Genomic DNA, 22354 nt, shown 5'->3' with positions numbered 1-22354 from the left:
GATCTTTTCAATATGGATTGCATCTTCCCAACCCAGGCTCTATACAGGCCTGGTCCCTGATCACTAAACTGCGACCCTGTTGTCTGCTTTGGTAAGTGTTCTTCTGCTGAGCTCTGGCTCCCTGTGCCTGGTTAGGTTTATTATTACTCCCTCGTAATAATAACAGATTCCATTTCTATGGCACTCAGTGTGTGTTAGGCACAGAGCTATTTTAATAAATATTAATTGAATCTTTTACAAACACTTGACCAGGTAAATATCACCATCCTCAAATTAGAGATGGAAAACCTAAGCAATGAGAAGTTAAGTAACTTTCTGAGAATATAGAAAGGTCAGTATTCAAAATCACTTCAAATACCTACATTTTAGCCACACTAACCTGAATTGCTGCAGATTTGTTTAGTTTATCTATGACCAACCCCACCAAGGTTTGCTCTTAATTATTCAAAACCAGGTCATGTTTACGAGTTAGACTTGTTACAGCCTCACAGGGGAGACTTCCTATTAATCTGAGCCTTGTCCTGCTGTTGCACCTGCCAGTTATGTCTTATGTGGGCATAACACTAAGGAAAGGGAACATAGTGGCCCTCCACAAATTTCAGGGTAACGGTACAACTATTTGTGTGGAGCAGCAGAAGAAGGAATAAAGTATTTTGAATGAGAAGAATGTGAGTTCATGGAGCAACAGCTTGGCTTAGAGGTGAAGGCTGTAGAAACAGCACTTAGCCTGAACCTCAGCTCTAAAACCTACTAGCTCACTGTGCGTCATTGCTCATCTGCAAAATGTGGATAACATTAAGGAGTAGCACGTACAAGTGTGACAAGGATGAAATAATACAAGTATTTAAAACAGCACTTGACACATACATAGGGATTTATTTTTATTATTGTTTATTTCACTATCTTGGTTGCGAGATTGTTCTGGGGCCTATAATCTAACTCCAGGAATTTTGGCAGATCTCAGGGCTCTGAATGGCCTTCTTCTTTACTACTGTTGGAACCAGAGCGTGTTTCCTGGTCAGGAAAAGTTTTAATTGAATCAAACTCTACATGTTATGTTATGTCTCTGGCAAGAAAATTTCATAATAGTGATACCATTTAGAAGACAAAGAAAACAGATTTTCAAATATGGTCCCACTTGTCCTAATTTCAATACAATCTTTCTTCAGCTTTTATTCTTTTATAGCAGTTACATTCATCCTGTGCTGTTGCTTAGCCAGATTTTTACATTTAGGTTTAACTGCTTGACTATGTGAGGGTCCCTCCTCATCAGTCGCTTAATCACGGCATTGCATTTCTTCTGACTGCTTCCCAATTTGTCTACATTGTTTTCCAAATGACATGTCTATAAATAAACGGGATTCTGGAAGTAGAATTTGTCTATTATTAGAGAGGAAAATACCATCTTCGTGATCCATAGTCTGATAAATTTATATCTGCACCTCCAAATAATTTTGGCATTTTCACACTCAATATTATGTGTCTGAATGATTGCAGTATCACTCCATAAACTGTGCACCTTCCTGCTACAGTTTCTTTGACGATATAACTTTCTGCACTTTATTCTTCTTCTTAACTATCTACTTGCCAAATTTGCAAGTTTGCTTTTTCTCCAAATGGGAGCTCATTTTGTCATTTTCAGCTCCTACTTAAAGTGACATCTGATGGAGAAAGTAATAAGTTGCTCTTCATACTTTAGTAGGTTACCTCCTTGCATCAGGATAAGCTATCCAGAGCTAAGAAAAAACAGATTTTGAGCATTTGTTTTTCCTAAAACAAACTGGTGCCATGTTTCATAAAATGACCCAACTTTTAAAAATGCATGTTGCAAATCTGGCCCAATTATAGAAGTAGGTGGCACATACCATTCACTCACCAGTTTGTTTTACCAGGTACACAGCTTGATAAGTATCCACAGGATGACTGATTTATATTTTGTACAAGAGGGATAACTTGCCTTAGATAACTATGGACATCTTGTTATATCCCATTCCCAAATCTGTCAACCATCTAATGACAGCCATAGCACAAGATGATATTTTTCTTGTTCATAAGTAACAAGGCCCATGAGTAGTGATAGCTATTTTTTTTCTAAGTGTTTATATAGTAAGGGGGCAAGCTATAGCATATATCCATCTTCTTGGGAAATCATAAAATGTTACACCATGTTCATTTTCCATTTTCCTAATCAGTAAGATTGTATATACATGGTCGCTATACTGACAATATACTTCTGAGAGAAACACTTCGCGAAAGTCAAACCCTGATGGATTTGTGTCCATAATACAATCCAAATGCTCCAGGAAACACTTTCATTATGCATCAAGGTTAATTCCCACGACCTGAAAACCAGTATCTTGTCAATTCAAGTTTTTCAACATTTTTTTAAGAACGAGAAAAAATATTTAGAATGGGCCGACAACTGCAGCCCATTTCTCAATCCCACCACTATGAGCATATTGTGTTACTAATGTGTGCTCTACATCCTTTTGACAGTGGTGTAATAATACAGCTAGGGGCCTGGAGGCATCATAACGGACTGAGAACTCACTTCAAGATGATCTTCACCATTTATTTCAATCGGAAAAATGTTTTCATTAAAGCCGAGATGAGACTGCTATTTATGGTCCAGTGTTTCTGTGCAGAAACTGATTATAAAACCCGTTGAATGGGATGATAATTTGCCCTATGTACAACCAGAGGAGTCACTTTCCTCCACACTGCCACACAAAGACCATTATTCTATTCAGTCTAAGTAAGAAGAAGAAATCAGGCTGACCCAAATAGAGAAACATGTTCATGGAGACTTCTTGTATATTTAAGTTACTTTTAAAGAAAACAAGCAGTTTCATGACTTCTAGAGTTAACTGTAGCTTCATTTGCTTCCTCATCTTTTTGTCTTCCTGGATCTCCGAAATCTAATTTTCCCTTCTCCTAAATCCTTCCTTCTCTCTTTTGTAATAATGTTTATGTTTTATGTGTCTGGTCTGCTACTCTGTCCCCTTAGTCCCCCTGGAGAGAAAACAACCATGCTTATCTTCACACACACCCGCACACACATGCACACCTATTTAGGATGCAGGAAATATGTAATAAGAAACTTTTAAAGCAAACCCAGAAGAAAATATAATTTCAAATAAGAATCAGTTTAAGATTGAATTTTGAGAGGATGTTGAAATACACATGCAATGAAACTGGAAATAGTAAGTGAAAAGCCAGACACACGAAGGGTATTTGAGGGTTACATAAATGAAACTTATTACAATAAAAGTAAATATGGATAAGAATTATAATCAATGGAACATCTATGCACATGAAAAAAGATAAAGAAAGATGGTCTTTTTTTTTTTTTTTTTTTTTTTTTAACTCATCCCTGGAGAAAAATACTTAACTAAAGCTATTAACTCCCAATTGCAGGAAACATTTCTCTATGCCTTCTTCCAACAATTAGAACTTCCTCAGCTAATGTTGTGTAGTACATTTCTCATTATGCCTTGCATTGAAACATTGTCAACATTAGCGTCTCTTACCTTCTATTTATAATCCAGTAGTTTCTAGGTAAGTTTGTGATCAAATGCATGAGGGGTAAGAGTGAGGAAGAACATTAAGTTCCCAGTATTGCTATAGCCCTTACAATTTCTGGCACAGAGCAAGCATGTTATATAAATTTGTCAAAAAGATAAATAAATGAACATATATATATATATATATATATATATATATATATATGAATTCAAATACTTAGCAATTCAGACAAAAATCTCCGAATGTCGAGTCCACATGCTGTTGACCCTGAGCTGCATGTTCATCTTTTAAGTGAAGGACAAATAAAGCACTCACAGGTATAACAGAGACCATAGCACCAATTATCAGTCCATCACTTTCAGTACTTGATGTTCCTAGTTATCCATGTTCCTAGTGACTGATATTTAGTCACAGACAGGTTTTTAAGTATAGTTTATGGACTCATGATTTTATATGTACTTTCAAACTAGCATTGATTATTTTTTCTGAAGTCTTTAGTCCTCAATAATTTATTGTGTTTTTCCCCATGGGTTTAGATTATCTTTGCTCAATTTACTGATGTCATTTTCTTTTTTCACTACTCTTTCATTCTCTTTTGAGTGATCATCACATTCCCAGTTAAAAGAATTCAAATCACCTTTCTTGATAACCAAGTGAGCATAAGCCTAAGAAAAAGAGTCAGATGTTTTTATATAAGCCTAGTTCCCTACTGACCACTTCGCAGGCAGTACAAACACACACATTCATCTTGAGACTTTTTCCCTTACTTTTTCTCCACCTGGAGCACCTTCACTCTTCTATCTAGTTTCTACACAGCCACCAATGTCCATATTTATAAACACAACTTTAAGCCGTATTGCCTGTCTACCTATTTGACACATAGTGGATATTTTGTTATATTAGCCATTTATTTTTTCATATAATTCTGAGTGCAATTTGTTCAAATGCTATGTTTTATATAAATTGTAGCTTACAATATTGATCATGGTTCACTATGAAATTGTCACTCAATATTTTTGATCAACTGATGAACCCCTGATAATGTTATATCTTCCATGATGCCTGTTCTTTATAAAATACACCAATTATTTCATTGCTGGAACTTATTCAGGTTAATGTGCCTAGAGGTTTAATTACTATAATCTGAACTTCTAGACAACTTAGGATGATTTTCAGCTGCAAGTATTACAAAGCCCAGTGACTAATGACTTAAATTTTTGTTTCTTCTTTCACGTAACAGGAAATCTGGAAGAGGTGCCTGCTGGATTTAATTCACTAGTTAATTGTATCAGGACTGGAATTTTTTAAAATTATCTTGGTCATTCTGTAACAGATATGAGACAGCTACTAAAGCCATGGGCATCAAGTTCATGTTCAAAGGAAGAAGGGAAAAAAGGAAGGATAGAGCCAGTAATTCATTCAGTCCTTTATAAAATAACCCAATGCTTTCCAAGAAGCACTTGGGGTTCCTGGCATGCTTCTGTAAGAAAGGTGAGCAAATGAGAATGAGGCAGGTAATATATTGGGTTAACTAACAGCATCTACCACAAACTCTCTCATGAATACGCTGTGTATCTCACTTTCTTGGGTCATAAACTAGGCATAAGACTAACAACAAATTATGCGAGAGGAGGCTGAGGTTGTGTTTAGTATAAAAATGAAAGAGAATCCCATTTATTATCTACAAAACTTGAAGAATTAAAATTAGATAAATGAAATATAAGGTCATATTCAGTTAAACATGGAATGGGAGTACAAGTAAACATTTGTTGAGCATATATTAAGTGCAAAGAAAATAAAAGGAAGTCTAGTGTTTATTATTAGCCTCTTTTATTTTGGTCTTAATGCAACTCATGCCCCATGAAGCAGTGAAATATTACAGAAGAGTAGTCAAATAATTTCCTGCTCATGCTTATGGAAAAGTATTGAGCTGTTTCTATACATAATGGGAAAAGGAGAGTTATTTTAGAGAACAGTTTGAAGTGTTCAGGAAACAAAATCCTAAGTCATTTAAATCTGAGCTTTAGATGCCTTTCATAGAGAAGTAGTTACCTTTTGAACAAATACTAACTGTATTAAGAAACTTTGAATGCTTGCATTGTAAGTATATATTTGTAACTAGTTAAATAAGTTTTGTAAAATATTTCCTTGTAAAGTTATTTTAGAAATACCAAGAATGTAGAATGAATATGTGGCTCATTTAAATACAGATAAGAGTGTCTGTTTTGATTTTATTTATCACACTTTTGACAATTTTGACAAAGGCTACACTGAAGTTTATATTTGTATTACTTTGCCATATTATGAAAAATAAGTGCTTAGTTTAATAAGTTTAAACTATCATAAAAAACTAATAATTCTTAGTCACCTTAATTGCCTAGATCTGCATATAGAAGAGTGGTTGTAAATAATTGCATCATTTTCAGACATTTATTATACATTCTTCTATATTAGTGCATCTTGATAACTATATATAGGAATCTATTATTTTAAAATAAAATTTAAAATTACAATTCAAATATTTTATTAATTCACAGATATCATTTCCTTAAATTCTAATTAAATAAGGACAAAATTTCACTACAGTAGATTAATTTGACAAGTTTCTTATTTTAAATAAATAATTACGATAAAGACACAATTTTGTGCCTCTATTTAGAGTGAATAGTCCTATTCTTCATCAAAGGAGAAATTAACCTTTTTCTATACTAAAAGGGCTACATGAATTTTAATAACTTACTTTTGATTTTAAAAAAATAATTTTTTGACTTTTACTCACATTTAAAATATCTAATATTAACCTATGTATGAATAGAGGCTTATTATTTGCAGCCAAAATTTAAATTTTTATTTTATTTTACAGTTTTAGATAAAACACTAGGTGGCACTGTTGTCACAATGAAAAACTGCATTCATCTACTTCATACTCTGGAAGAAAGAACCTTCTTTTAAAGCTCTTAAGACTTCACTATCTATTGCTTTCACTTTTCCAGTTTGATTAAAATATATATGTAATAAACATGAAATAGAGAAATTAAAATTCATTGTCAACATCTGCTATTCACTAAGAGGTGTGAACCATGATAACTTTTTAAGAAAGTGTTCTCTAAATTCTAGAGTTTTAAGAAATGTTTGCATAAAGAAGTAGCTATTATAAACAAATATTCTATTTTCTTTGTTCAAAACCTTTATTTCTTTATTTAATGTAGCAATATTATATTGAAATAGTTTTAAAAATTCTTTCTGAAAAAGACTGCCTGAAGTTTAATGGGATGCTTAACAACCAAAGATCAAATATCTTTAAATAATTAAACAAATAATTCTAGAAAATATTATTATTCTGCAGTTAAAGGGAGAAAATGAGTAGATCTCAAAAATATCAGTTCATATGCTTGTGTGTTTGTGTGGAAGCAGGAAAATACAGATACAAGAAAAAGGAGAAAAATTATCAGTGAAAGGAAAAGTAGTTAATCTTAAAAAGAGATTGGAAAGTGTCAGGTAAAGGTTTGAGAAAGAGAAGTGGAGATAGAATGTGATTCTTACAGAACCAATAGGTTACCTTCCATGAGGTCTGCCAGATATCGAAGTGAAGATATGCTTCTGTCTGCTTAATCTGAGTTTAGGTTATGTATGTGGGGAGGGGAAGAGGAAGGTTTGCTAAATGCTCCTAACACTCAAAACACCTGCTGACAGGAGTCAATATATTTCAGCCTTTTGCACAAGGCTGCAGTTTAGTTTGGTGAGAATGAATACCGATCCTGAGCTAATGTGCCTATATTTGAATTCCAGCACACTGGGCAATTTATTATATTTCTACATGTTGATTTTCTTATCTAGCAATTAGGGTAATGATATTCTTTTGAGTTGATTTGGGAACAATGTTAGAAAATTCATGTAATGCACAAAGCCTGACACATTGATAGGCTTTAGTTGGAGTGGTAGTGGTGGTTGTACAGGTTGTTAGTATTAACAAAGTCCTGGAACTATATGGGTGGTGCCATTTCCCAGCTGACATGCTGCCTGCAGACATCAGCAGTTTTATCCAAAAGGCTGTGTATTATGCAGGGATTGGGCCTGGGGTTCAGGGGCATCAAGAACTTTTGTTATCTTTCCACCTTTGCTTCTATAGAGCACATCCACTAACTGCAGAACCTTCAGAAAATGACATAATCTCTTTGATTCTCAATGTTCTCACCTGTAAAATACAAATTAAAATAGTGAACCTTCTCTCCAAGGAGGTTTTATGAGAACAACCATATATATTTATTACTGTAATAAATGTGCAAGAAGAGTAGAATTTATATTAATTATTGTGGGTACTGCTACAATGTGTACTCCTGCTGCCATAGATGATCCCCTTGTGATTGCTCAGTCTGTGAGAGTTTTTCTACCTTTTAATTCTTTTTAACTTGGAAAAGCATTTAAAGATTTCAATAATATGCTTCTATGCTGACCTCTCCACTAATCCTGAAAGAAAAAGAATTACCAATAGCAAATGAATTTAGAAAAATTAACAACAATCCCAGACAAAAGAATTATAAAAGAGCACAGATTTAAAATGTAGGAATATTGTCATTTGCAAATCAGAATATAATACTAATTTGCTGACCCCACTATGCAAACAGCAAATGCTATATTTTGACCAAGTTATAAAAAACTGTTTCTTTCTAAAACACTTGTTTTGAAAACAATTGAAAGATAATCTAAAGTGTATTTTTTAACTTACAGGCCCATGTTATTTTATTAAATATGCCTAAGTCTAAATTCTTTTCTTCCTTATATTAAAAATTGCATGATGATAAAGACTGGCTTCACACTCTCAGCACTGATCTCAACACCTGAACATAGTAGGTACTGAACAACCTTTCTCAAGAAAGAACAAATGAATGAATAAAAAAGGATATATTCAAATAGTCTGTCAATTGAATCATAATGTAACAGCTTTTTAAAAGCTCTTTCTGGCATTTGAGATCAAAATTACTTCTTATATCTTATCTGGCAGCACTATAACCTGTGGACCTTCAAATGTTGGCATTCTGAGAGTGCGTAAATGGATTACGGAAAAGCCAACCAGACTCATACTTATTTGTGCTACTCCACCATTCCCCAGTAGACCCCAGAAGGTCTTACTCTTTTGACCTTCAGTACTAGCTAAATAATACCAAATAGTCCCAAATGAATTAGAAGCATCGGGGCAATTTAATACATGAAATCATGTATTTTATCACTTATTATTAACATCTGCTGTTCTAATTTGCATATTTAAATTAAACATTTCATCCTATTTATTATTCTAGCAGGTATTTGTTTTCATACATTTTGAATTTAAATAAATAATAGTTATTATAAAAGTTTTAATACTTTCCCTTAGATGAGCAGGTTTGGAGTGCTGTGCACGATGTGAAATTTAAGAACACTAATAGGTGTCTTTGAGTGAGCTCTCCTGTGCTGCAGGTATTGTGCTGACCTCCTGATATTCGTGCAATGCTTAAGATACCCTGAAAGCCAGATGTTACTACAAATGAGAAAACTGGAGTATCAGAAAGATTAAGTAATTTAATCATGGTCACATGGCTAATAATCTGGGAGCTGGAATTTAAATCTGAATATCTCTAACTTCAAAACCTATACTTTTGTCACAATTTCATCTATCACTAGAGGTGTTTGCTGAAAGTAACAGTTTCTCTACAGAATGATAATTAAAGTAACTAAGATTATATGTATTTGATATGCCAGCTTTGGACGGTACACCTAATTTAGTAAGCAGAAAGCAATTTCTGGAAGGATGTAAGTGATTTAGGTAACCTACCTAAGGAAAACAGTAAATCATCTTTACAAAAGTCATAAGGGAGGATTAACATTAGTAAGCAGTGACAGTTCATTTAACACATATTCATTAAACATCTACTCTGTGTCAGGCACTGTGTGAGAGATCTGCAGAAATGAAAGCAAACACATGTGAAACAGGTTTCGGTGAGTGAGAGCTTACAAGTGACTGAGAATCCATGGACCTGTAAACTCGTGAAAACAAAGCTTGCAGGTGCCTTTTTCACTGCAAGAATGAACATGTGGGTCTTAGTACTTCATACGAACAAGAATGGGAAATAACTAAACCTAGTGAAATAAAGACTTGAACAATCAGATGAGAATGAAATAATTCCACCAGAGGAAAAAATTAATCAAAGTGAATGAGGTAGGTTAGATTATTTTGACTCTGGCTCCCACAGCATGTGTCTGAGCAGCCTGAATGTTTTCCTCCATGTATTCTCCATTCTACTCCATCTTTTATCAGCTTCATCGGTCAGGAAAGAAAGTGGTTGTTGTATCAATATATTTCTTATATTAAGACCATCTGCCAGCTCAATTACTCGAATCCATTCTCACAGTACGGAATTTCTCGGAGGAGTAATTCTATTGTAACACTGAAGAAATTATATAAATGTCCTATGAGACCAAGAGCTTAGAAATATTCAGAATGACAATCGTTTGTATCGTAAAGAGATCCTAAATGTACTGTTGGGTTTTTGTTGTTGTTGTTGTTGTTGTTTTTCCCCTAGATTTCAGAATCTTGTTTTGACATCTTAAAACTACATTTTGTGCTTTTGTTTATTCAATTTAATTTTGATGACATAATAAATTCACATTGTTAAAATTACAAAGGCACAACAATATATAGAACATTTAAAGGCAGTATTATTTAATGAGATAAGTAGTGGTAGAAGCCAAGAAAAATTCTATTTCTGTCTCCTTTTCCTCTATGACCATTACCTCTATAAACCTAAGTTTCCTCATCCCCAACAGGACAGAATTAATTGCAGGAGTTGTAGTTGGGATGTTAATGTCAGGGAAGGCTTTTTTTCTCAATTATTGACCTACTTGATGCTTTTCCTCCATGTACAATTTTTTTAATTCAAAGTAGACTGTTAAAAAATGCAAACACATTTAACACTAACTGTGTGACTTAATACCAAGATAGAAAATAAACTGCAAGAAATATAGTTTTATGCATAAAGTATATGCTTGGTGGAAATTCTCATTTAAAAGAATGGATGATATAGAAAATTATCATTTTTATCGAGAAAAGAAAATATGCCCAAAATATAGTGTCAGAGATTTAATGGAAAGACACCAAATTATTATTGCATATATGAAACCCTGGTAAATATACTGTTGGAGGCTATGAAATTCTTTTATCTCAAAGTTTTTACAATTGTTCTTGTTCAAATAAATATTGGATCAATTCAGGTCTGTTTCAGAAAGCATATTTCTTTTGTTCTTTTTCAAGAAAATGCAATTTTCACATTTAAGTCAAGTGGTAATATTCTTTTTTAAAAAAATTCGGTTTTAGCAAAAAGTTGAATAAATATCTAAGTCCAACAATTCTATACTGCATATTGTAAGTTTTGGCTAGGAAATCAGTGTATGCCCATGTTTTTAGGAGTAGGTTTCAGAGAAGTGGAAAATAGGGATAAAAAGCAGGTGACCTCTGGTGCTCTCTCCCATAGCTGAAAGTCTGTTAGTTTACATTCATTAAGCTGTTGATGTGTTCAAAGAACTCTATCTGATTATAAATTTTTTTCTCCTGGGATGGTGTTCTCTCTGGGCAAAGGTGAAAAACAACTAAATCCAAGTCGAGACTCTATTATTTTTCTCCTGAATTCTCTCCCTGCTCCAACTGACAACAGGCAGCAAAGAACATCTTAGGTGAAGTCCAGTGAACAACCTCTCTTTATTCCATGGACAAGAAAGTGGCTAAAGAGAGGTCACAATTCTACTTTATTTATTCATTTATTTATTTTTATTTTTTATTAATCTGCCTAAAGTGAATGTTTGTAGTTAGTATTTATTTTGTGAGGGTTAAATCTGATTGTAGAGGCTGATGGGGTCATGTTGCTCTGCCCTGGGAAATGTCCAAAAGCCTTTGCTATGATCTGAGTCCAAGGTTGAGGAAAAGAGCATGTTCTTCTGAGCCTTAAGAGCTGCCATTCTTGGCCGGGCGCGGTGGCTCACGCCTATAATCCCAGACTTTGGGAGAACGAGGCGGGCAGATCACGAGATCAGGAGATCGAGACCATCCTATCTACCATGGTGAAAACCTGTCTTCACTAAAAATACAAAAAATTAGCCCGCGTGGTGGCGGGCGCCTGTAGTCCCAGCTCCTCTGCAGGCTGAGGAAGGAAAATGGCGTGAACCCGGGAGGCGGAGCTTGCAATGAGTCGAGATCGCGCCACTGCACTCCAGCCTGGACGACAGAGCGAGACTCCGTTTCAAAAAAAAAAAAACAAAAAAAAGCTGCCATTCTTATCTTTGCTTTAATGACAGATCTCTGTTTTATTAGAGAATATAGTACATAACCAATTTTCTGAGATATCAGGAAAATCTCCCTGGAAGTATGTAAATGAGTACATGTACATGATTTTTAAAAAATAAACTATGATAAAATATATAAATATAAGGGATTGCTATTGTTTTAGTAATAGGTATAAACATAAATATTATGAAAAGTCTGCCACTTTTGGATATAGCTTTAAGTGCAAGGGGCCCACTGTATTCATAATTACCTAGAAATGAAAAGAACATTTCAGACACCTAGAGTAGACTGGCTCTGTAGACAGCCAGTCTTGAATGAGTTTAAGATTCCAATATTCCCAGATTTATTTACCAAATACAGTGCTGTTGAAACCATCATTATTATGATTTTTAATGGGTTCGTTCAAGAAAACTTTCCTAAGTGATAGCACATGAAGAAAATACCTGTGTTTATAAAGTACCATGGGCTTTACAAACAAGACAGGACAATTGCTGCAGGAATTCTGGCCACTCCTGGCCTCTGCAACTACCCCAAAAGATTTAGGTGAATATTCGTCCCACTTGTAACCCACTAGGAACACACAAGTGTGTTAGTCAACAAAGTAAATCATTGGGAGAATATAAAAAACCTGATCATTATCTTTCTTTTCATCATCAGGGATGCACTGCCATTTTAAACTCTATCATTAAAGAAGAGTGAGCAGGAACAAACAAAACTTTTGATGATAGCTGAAAATCATATATAAGGGCACTGGAACAGGCAACCTTCATGTATACGTTGAGTTCTAAAATGTATGTGCTTCATTTGTATGGATGTACTCATTAACATAGATTTTAGGGGGGGGTGTGTGTGTATGTGGGCACTGGAATTTCAAAATGAGGGAAAAGAATCCCAATAAATGAAACCTCTATTTTTTTTTGTTTGTTTGTTTTGGCCCAGCCCTGGTTTCTATACCCAGCTCTAACATGATCAAAGGTTCTCCAGCACCATATAAAGATATCATAATCATGCCTGAAGCTGAGTCTGAGCAGAGTTTTGAAGCTGATGAGTAAAACATAGACCATTCTAGGAAAAGTTAAATAAAATAAAATAAGTATTACGTGGCAGAAATGGCTGGAGCTAGGACACTTATAAACAAGGGCATCGAGAAAGTCAGGAGAAGGAGGACGGCAACTGAGATTAGATGGCTCCTCTCTTTGGCTCTCCTCACCATTAACCAGAAGCATTTAAGTAGGCATGAGACTTATTCATGGCAGACCTTAGTCTCAATATTCATTAGTGATAGCACTAAGCGTTATTGAAGACACCTTTATAAACTTGCGTTACTTTCAAGGATCCCACAGAGGATTGCAGACATTTTAGAAAATGCTAAAATAACAATAGGATAAATGCAGAATTCTGAAGACAATATACAGCATCTTCACATTTCAAGAGGCCTTTGACAACAGAAGTTTTTAAGATCTTGGTAAAAGACAGATTTTTTTTTCCCCCCTAGGCCTGCTGTGCTGCAAATTTTTTCAGTCTATTGAAATTTACTGCTCTTTTCACCTAAAATCACTGTAAATGTTATGACATGTCTAAAAATGTGTCTGCTTCTCTCCTATTTCTTCTAGCCTCAAACTATTTTTTTTTAATATAATTTGACCACACACTTACAAAGAGTGTATTACTATTTTTCTTACTAGGGCCTGTTATTTATTTTTCATATGAGAAATAGCTTTTTACTTGGCTTGAGTGAAATGCCATAGATGGAGATAATCTGATCTGTAGATGAAATGCTTTGGTACGTTGCTGAGTTTAAAAAAAAAATACCTAAATAAATAAACTTATTTGAATCAAACAAATTTGGGTAAATAAAAAAGTATGAGCAAAGTAGCATTTTAATTACAATTGTAGTGCTAAAGTAACCATATAATATTGACGAAGCTGGTTCAATCTCAGTTTATCAGTATTAATTCTCCATAAGTAATACTGTTTCTTTCAATATTACTCATGCAGGAGTAATAATTATAAACTGAGATTGCCCGGACAAACTGTGAGTTACAGTCACCTTATTCATAGTCTTTATCTTTCTCTGCACTTCGCTGTGAGACCTGGGCAAGTTGCTCAACCATGATGTGAGTTAACCAGTGATTTAGAAGGTGAGCTCTGGTGCTGGACTTAAACCTTGGCTACGCCATTTAATGGTGGCGTGAGCAAAGGCTTCCAGGCAGAGTTGGGTAGACAGTGAGTTTACAAAGAGTAAAGCAAAAGAAATTGATACTAATAAGAAATGCCCTATTCTGCCTGGGTTTCACCCCCATTAAACACTGAATATAATTATGGAAAATGTTCCTGGAGTTGAATTCCAGGAGACAATAGGCCACTGATTTTTCTCCTAAAACCACATCACCCTCAGAATTAAGAAAGGACTAAAGATGTTGATGAGGATAAAGTTTACATCAGTCCCCTCAACATCATACCTGCTTTCCCACCCATTTTACCCCATCTTCACTTCATCCAGGATAAGCTCTTGGCTGGAAAAATATTATGATTTACTTTTGAAACTCAAAGACATGTCTATATAATTCCCTTTTATTATCATAAAAATATACTATTTATTAATTTTTAAAAACTCATCATAGTGTTGAGAGCCAGGCAAAGTTTCCTTCTATCATCCAGTCCTAAAAATTCTTTCATTTCTGTAGAGCAATAGTGACCATGTAAATTTGTTTTTGATGGAAACACTTCATTATTTTAAATTGTGTGCTGGGAGAAAAAAAAGTTTGAAAGTTCTTCTACTAAAACAATGGAGTTACACAACAGAGACATTAGAAGAAAGAAAATATAAATCAATTTTTGTCTTCTAGTTGGGTACAAGTTTTCCAATAAGGGGTTACATTTTCTGAGTTTTCTCTCCTTTCATTAATGTGACAAGAAGCCTTAGCCTTGCTTGTACATATCAGAACAATAAGTTCTTGGATTACATGTGGGCCCGGCTTAAAGCAGTCATTCAATCAAAAGGAAATGCTGCCTTTAAGTTTTAGTGCTTTGTAATGTTCTGTACGAAGCCATAACCCACTTCAATAGATAAAAAGGAAGCAAATGGAGACATTGCGTGAGTGTGTGTATACGTGTGTGTGTGTCCATGTCTGCATGACCCAAAGCAGCTTCCCTGTCCTACATTATGGTCAGGGACCAAGGAGTTGATACAGGTTATTTATGCAAAAATCTCCCAGTCATACCAAACTATTGAGTTTAATGAGGCCAGTTTACAACCTAAAAGAGGGGATTTAATTTTTCAAATAGCCCATGTGAGAAAGTTATATAGTAAAAGGAGAAAATAACAATCCAAAAGGTATTAGATGAGGAAAAAAAAATCACTTTCAAATACTTTTCTCCCCCTAAACACCCACCTGTAGACGTAGTTTAAAAGGCTAATTGCTTGCAGACATTAAAAGTTCAGATTTCTGACGCAAAACTCAGTGGCCAATGTATAATATGTTAAACTTCAGAGGGAAAGCCGAATTAGGCTTTGCAGAGGATTAAAGAAATGTCTCATGCTCCAATATTAGTGAGCTCATGCCTTGATAAATTATCTAATGAGTTTTCAACACGCAACACAGTTAAATATAGTAATAGAAATCATAAGCGAAAAATCTTTTTATAATATTTGGTTACAGGACATTGAAGAAATAACTTCCTGATTAGATAACTCAGAAAGGGCAATACAAAACATAAGACCAATAACTCAAAATAGTTTCTGTTAATTTAAACACATCATGTATATTTATTCAAATGTTTTAGATGATCATATATTAAAATAGATAATTAGGGTACAGTATTGCTCAGCTTCTCAAGTCAGGTTCACAGAGTGGGACTATCTTGTAAGATACAAGTATTCTTTTTTTTTTTTTTTTTGAGACCAAGTCTCACTCTATCACCAGGCTGGAGTGCAGTGGCAGGATCTCTGCTCACTGCAACCTCTGTCTCCCGGGTTCAGGTGATTCTCCTGCCTCAGCCTCCTGAGCACCTGGGACTACAGGCACGTGCCACCATGCCCTGCTAATTTTTGTATTTATTTTAGTAGAGATGGGGTTTCACCATGTTGACCAGGATGGTCTCAATCTCTTGACCCTGTGATCCACCTGCCTCAGCCTCCCAAAGTGCTGGGATTACAGGCGTGAGTCACCATGCCCGGCATAAGATACAAGTATTCTAAGTTTTATAAGACTCTACAAAATACAATCAATTATATTTTTATTCAAATATGAGAAGGATAAACCTAAGTCATAAATGGGTTAAATGGGCTACCTATATGCTCAAACACTTAGTTTGAGTCCCAATTCTGCTTTTTTCTAACTGTATAACTTTAGGAAAGTTGTCTAACCTTTTTGAACCTTATGTAACTTGTCAACTTCTTATAAAATTAATTTATAATTATTAATATAATTATTGACCTTGAAAATCATTTTTTACATCATGTAGCCCAACAGTTCATTTTATAGATGATAGGACTAAGGTCCACAGATTTAACTAATGTTCCCCAGGTCACACATACCATTATCCTCAGTGTTGGCGTGCAGCCTGTGTTTTCTACATCACCATACATTGTGCTTTCTACTCCACCATTCTGTCTTATGATACTTTAATAATTAGAACTCTAAGTTCAGTTTCTGAGACATACATGTTAAAACTTACCTAATATTTGGTTTTTAAAATATGTTTTCTATCAACACATTTCCACAATTTGAACTGCTAACTACACTAAACTGACGATTCCAAATGTAACTAAAACTGTAGCTAACTTTAGTTGTATTCCTTAGTTATTGCAATCTGATAATGTACCACAGAAATAATATCAGTGGTTTCTGTTTTGTCGAAACTAATAAGTAATTTTCTGAACCACAGAATTTAGTAAGTACAATTACATAGTGTCTTCTCATAAACTTTAATATAAAAATGTCAATTATTTAATTTAAAAATGTCAATTTATTATACAATAATAGTCCATAAGTTATATTCCTTTTATTAAGATATTAGGCTTAAAAAGTCAATGATACAACAGATTCCATTGAAATAAAAGACGTTCGACTGTTTTGGATTGTCCTTTGTTTCAAATGATTTTTCTTTCTTTCTTTTTTTTTTTAGTTTTTCAAAATGGGTGTTATTTTAAAGAGCAGTTTCAGATTCACAGCAAAACTGAGCAGAAAGTAGAGATTTCCCATGTACCATGTGCCCCTAAACATGCATAGCATAGCCTCCCTCATTATCAACATCCATTACCGGAATGGTACATTATTACAATTGATGAGCCTATATTGACACAACGTTATCACCCAGAGTCCTTAGTTCACATTAGGGCTCACTCCTGATGTTGTACATTCTATAGGTTTGGACAAAGGTATAATGACATGTATCCACTATTATAGCAGATATGTTATTTTATGCCTTATATTACAGAGTACAGAGCAGTTTCAATGCTCTGAAAATCCTTTCTGCTCTACCTATTCACCTCTTCCTTCCCCCAACTCCTGTAAACCATTGATCTTTTTACTGTCTCTATCAATTTGTCTTTTCTAGAATGTCACATAGTTGGAATCATACAGTCTGTAGCCTTTCAGACTGACTTCTTTCACTTGGTAATAGGCATTTACATTTCCTCCATGTCTTTTGTTTTGGTTTGGTTTGGTTTTCATTTTTGAGATAGGGTCTCTCTCTGTCACCCAAGCTGGAGTGCAGTGGTGTGATCATAGTTCACTGCAGCTTCAACATCCTGAGCTAAATCAATCCACCCACCTCAGCTTCCCAAGTTGCTGGGATTGCAGGCTTGTGTCACCATGCCTGGTACTGTTTTTTTTTTTAATTTTTAAAATATTTTTTATAAAGTCAGAGTTTTGCCATGTTGCCCAGGCTGGTCTCGAACTCCTGGGCTCAAGTGATTTGCCCACTTTGGCCTCCCAAAGTGCTGAGACCACAGGCATAAGCCACCATGCCCGGGCCTCCTCCATGTCTTTTCATGGCTTGATAGTTCATTTCTTTGTAGTGTTAAATATATTGCATTGTCTGAAAGTACCACAATTTATGCATTAACCTACTGATGGACATCTTGATTGTTTAAGAGTTTTGGCAATTATGAATAAAGCTGCTATAAATATGTGTGCTGCTTTTTGTGTGGTCACAGGTATTCAACACCAACACCTCTGAGTAAATACCAAGGAGCATGATTACTGGATCATATGGTAAGAATATGTGTAGTTTTATAGGAAACCACCAAACTGTCTTCCAAAGTGGCTGTACAGTTTTACATTCCCATCAACAATGAATGAGAGTTTCTGTTGATCCACATTCTAACCAGCAGCTGGTGTTGGTGTTCTAGATTTTGGCCATTCTAATTGCTGTGTAGCGACATCTCGTTATTCTTTCAAATAAACAGTTTTGATAAGTAATTTAGAAATAAAGACAAGTTTGGGAGTTGAAGATGTCAACATCTTAAAAAATTCTTTATAAAACATTTATATGTATTTATATAATTGGAGCTTGAAATGGTACTGGCCAAAATACAGAACATTTTTATAGAGCTATCCATAATATCTGATATGTGAAAAATAATATTTCTTCTTTTATTTCTTTTTAGAATAAACAGATGTCTTTCAACAAGGAACATTAAGAAAATGCATATTTGATATCATGAAATTTGATTTCATGGAGCATCAGAAAAGCACAGGTAAATTCTCACAATTTATCTGTCTTTTAGATGTTATTTGATTTTATTTAATAAAATAACCAAAAAACAAAATTAATCTTAATTATATAAATTCATACCATCTCCATCATCTAACTTTTCATTTCCACAAGATTTATTTTATCTGTAAAACATTATCAAATTAACTACATTTCTCATTTCACTCTCCAAATTCTTATGACATGTAAGTATACAAGATACACCACTAAAACTATGCACTAGTTTATATATTGTCCTTGTTTGCTTTCCAATTTACTCATTATATATATATTTCCCCCCCATAGAGAACTCAGAAGTAGTCCAATGGCCAGAACTATATCTTATACTTTCTTTGTATCTTCCTTAGAAAATAGCACAGTAGGAACCTTATAAATGTTTGCTGGATTTTGGAGTTAAATGTAATAATCAAATGATTTTTAAAATTAGTCATTCTGAAACCTGTTGTGAGGAAAAAATATATAAACAAATTTACATGAAATTACAAATTACAGTTAGTAGCTTAATATATATATTAGCCTTTCCAAAGTTTACTAGGCAGAAGCAAGCCTTTAGGTAAAGGAACAGCACTATAACGATTGGGCTCTAAAGAGGAAGTTGAAGCCAGTGAACATACCCTTTGACTCACGCTACAGTGTGGCTGCCTCCACACCCCATAGCCTGGACCAGTGGTTCTCTTACTTTAGTGTGTATCAGCATCCCCGGAAGGTGTGTTAAAACACAGATCGCTGGATCTCACCCTCAGAGCTTTCGATTCGGTCTCAGATGATGCTAAGGCTGCTGGTCAGTCAGTGGGCTAGTTTAAGAATCACCGGTCACTGGGTCAAATAATAGCATGATAGTTAATATGACATTAGCATTACAAATATCATAGTATATTAATAGCATAGTATAAGCATTATAATAGTAATGACATTAGCATATTAGCATATATGGATCACAGATGTGATACCAGAATCTAGGATCAGGATGTTTCAGGATCAGATCTGTAAGACTGTAAGAAGCTGGCTGGTGACCACAGAACCTATAAAACATCCTCAATCAAATGGAACATAGGAGCAAAGCATCAAGTCAGAGAACAGCGTGAGATCAGAAGTGAAGGCATACATAGCAGTGGAAAATAGAATAGTTGTACCAACACTGGGTAAGGCATACAAACTGATTCAATAGAAGTACCACCAGGGCATGATGTTATAACCTGAATTATTAAAGCACAGAAGGTGAGGAGGCAACATGCCCACGTGGTGGGGACATAAAAACCCATTGTAACAAAAGTCACTTGTTTGAGAACCCTGTATCTCCAGTTGCAATCTCTTTTCTTGCTCTCTTGATCTAATAAGCCCTCACTCACCATGGAACTCCAAGTTTGCACTTCCCGTATGAATTATATTACTCGATCTTATCACCACCTTGAGACCTCAGTTATTAACTCTCCCAAACTTAAACTCTAAATCAAGCACCCAGAGAGAGTAATGATATGTCTTCTTCCCTCTGCTTGAAAGGGAAGGAAAGCAATGATTTTCTTTAAGGTCTCTAAGGTTGTAAGCCATAAGAACTAATGAAAGGGAATATCTACTCACGACACTGAATGATCTGTAAAAACCGACCAACCCCTACATACACACACACACATACACACACACCCCTCTACACCCAGGGTTGCAAAAAAAAAAAAAAAAAAAAAAAAAAAAAAAAAAAAAAACCATTATTAACTTGATGGGTGAGTGAGAATAGAATCCAGAATAAAGTGCTAATAATGGATTTGGGAGATAATAAACTTTTCCAGAGAGACCCAAGTTTAGCTACATACTGGGAGGGGCTTGAGTGCTCTGAGTTTCTTGGAATATTAGATGTTTTCCATACTTTATCTTTAATTTCACAATATTCTTCACAGGTAAGTTTTGACCACCACTTCACAGATGAGACTTAGAGGAGAATTGCTCTAGGTCCTTAAGTAATGACCAAGCTGGAATTAAACAATATAAATCTGGTATTGTCCATGATTATTTGAAAGAGAGATCAAGTATGTAACTGAAATTCATAATTACTATTATCATTCAGATATTTTGGTAGAAGAATCGTAATGCCTCAGAAATTCTATTTTCTAAAGCAATTTTCAGTAGTAAGAAGCACTTCACAAGCATTGCTTTAGATATTTTTACATGCTTCAAAAAACTAGGAAAGGTTTTGTGTTTGTGTGTGTGTATGTGTGTGTTTGATTTTAAGGTTGTGAAAACCAAGACACCAAACACTTAGGAAAGACATTCAAGTAGCAGATGAAGTATTCAAACCCAGGTCTATATGGATCTAGAGAAAAATATTTTATCCACCTTACTCTTGGACATTTTACAGGCTTCTTTATCCACAGGTATCCCTAGAGCTTAGAGTCCAGCAGAAATTATTTACTCCAAGAAGACCAATGAATGTATCTTGTGCCAGAATTGCACTCTAGTGAGTTATCTTAGATTGTAACTGTGGTATCTGACATGCTAAAGGATTTATTGTCTCCCTTCTACCAATTATATAAAGACTTTTCATTCTCTATAAGGTCCTTTATAGTTTTTCATGTGCCTGCGAGCCCACATCCCCATGTGAAGGAAACCACCCACCCAGAGGCCCTATCGTTTGCTCAGCTGATTGAATGAGGGATGTGCATCTGACTCAAGAGTCACCAATCCATAAGTTTTGCAGTGACGCCCTACATTGGATTCTGACAAGCCAGGCCAATCACATTTCTTATTAAAAAAATGCACTACAGAACCAAGAAAAGATGCAAGATAGCAATGAGGACAGAGAAAGAATACCGTATGAAGTGCTGACATGGCATAGGCCTAAGGTCGGAGCCCTAGACACCATTTGTAGATAGTTTGTAGAGGGACGAACTATCTAGAATGAAAGTCTCACCAGGGAATTACATGATTGAACACTGTAAGTATAAAAGATTGCACATCTTATGTTCTCCATTGCATACTGTCAGAGCACTCAATGATATTCTTACCATATTTAAAAGGAAATGAGTTTTAAAGGCCACATGGAAGCTAAGTGTGGCTTTCGCATGCTTTATCCACTGGCATCCTTTAAGAATTTCTGTTAAATTAATACAGAAATTAATGGTAACAAGCACATAGAGTTATTAATAATATTTACATTTAAGTGAGGAAGACTTCCTAAAAGTAGGAAAAAACACTTTACTTATGTTTCCATTGTCTTATAATTTGTGAGTAATTTTTAAGTATTAAATATATTTTAAATAATATGTATTAATGCACTTGCTTTGCCAGTCTCTGATTCTCTACATGAATTCAGGGTTAAAACTCATGGTGCTGATTTACTCCGAGTTGTGGTACAGAGGAAAGTCATAGACTCTGGAGTCAGTCCTGGGTTCAAATCATGATGCTAACACTTATTAGATATATGACGGCTGATGAAGAACATACACTCTGGGCAATATTTCACTCCTCTGTATAAGATGAGCTATGTTAATGCATACTTTGCCTATTATCGTTGTCTGAGTTAAAGGAGATCAACCAGAAATCACTCTACAGAGTGCCTGGTCTGCCATAGTACTATGAATAGTATAATGCTGTTTTGGTAACCTCATGTTTTATGATAAAATGTTACTCCAATATATATAAAGCCTAGGATTTAAACATCATTTTCATTATATACAGTCTCTGATTTTAGTTGCTATGAAAAAGCAGGTCTTACATATGCTTAAGACATCAGCTGTCATACTTCTTCCTATATTCAGTGATTTATAAATCTGATGTATAGTCAGAGAACATCAGTTAATAAAA

The 22354-nt window shown here is 34.7% G+C and overlaps 1 non-coding gene across 3 annotated transcripts in view; it reads right to left on the bottom strand.

The window, feature by feature from the left end:
• The window catches only part of LOC105490938 (uncharacterized), a 202177-nt gene that overhangs the window by 44829 nt on the left and 134994 nt on the right, over positions 1-22354 (bottom strand). Inside the window, exon 6 of one of the 3 annotated variants that reach the window (XR_011623666.1) lies at positions 18650-19375. The exons of the other annotated variants lie outside the window; for them this stretch is intronic. This is a non-coding gene — a transcript (uncharacterized protein). Of the gene's footprint in view, positions 1-18649; positions 19376-22354 lie in introns of those variants that run through there. 3 annotated transcript variants of the gene reach the window in all.

Source organism: Macaca nemestrina, chromosome 5 (assembly GCF_043159975.1).
Source record: "Macaca nemestrina isolate mMacNem1 chromosome 5, mMacNem.hap1, whole genome shotgun sequence".
NCBI classification, from domain to species: Eukaryota; Metazoa; Chordata; class Mammalia; order Primates; family Cercopithecidae; genus Macaca; species Macaca nemestrina.
This window is presented reverse-complemented; position numbering and strand designations above follow the sequence as displayed.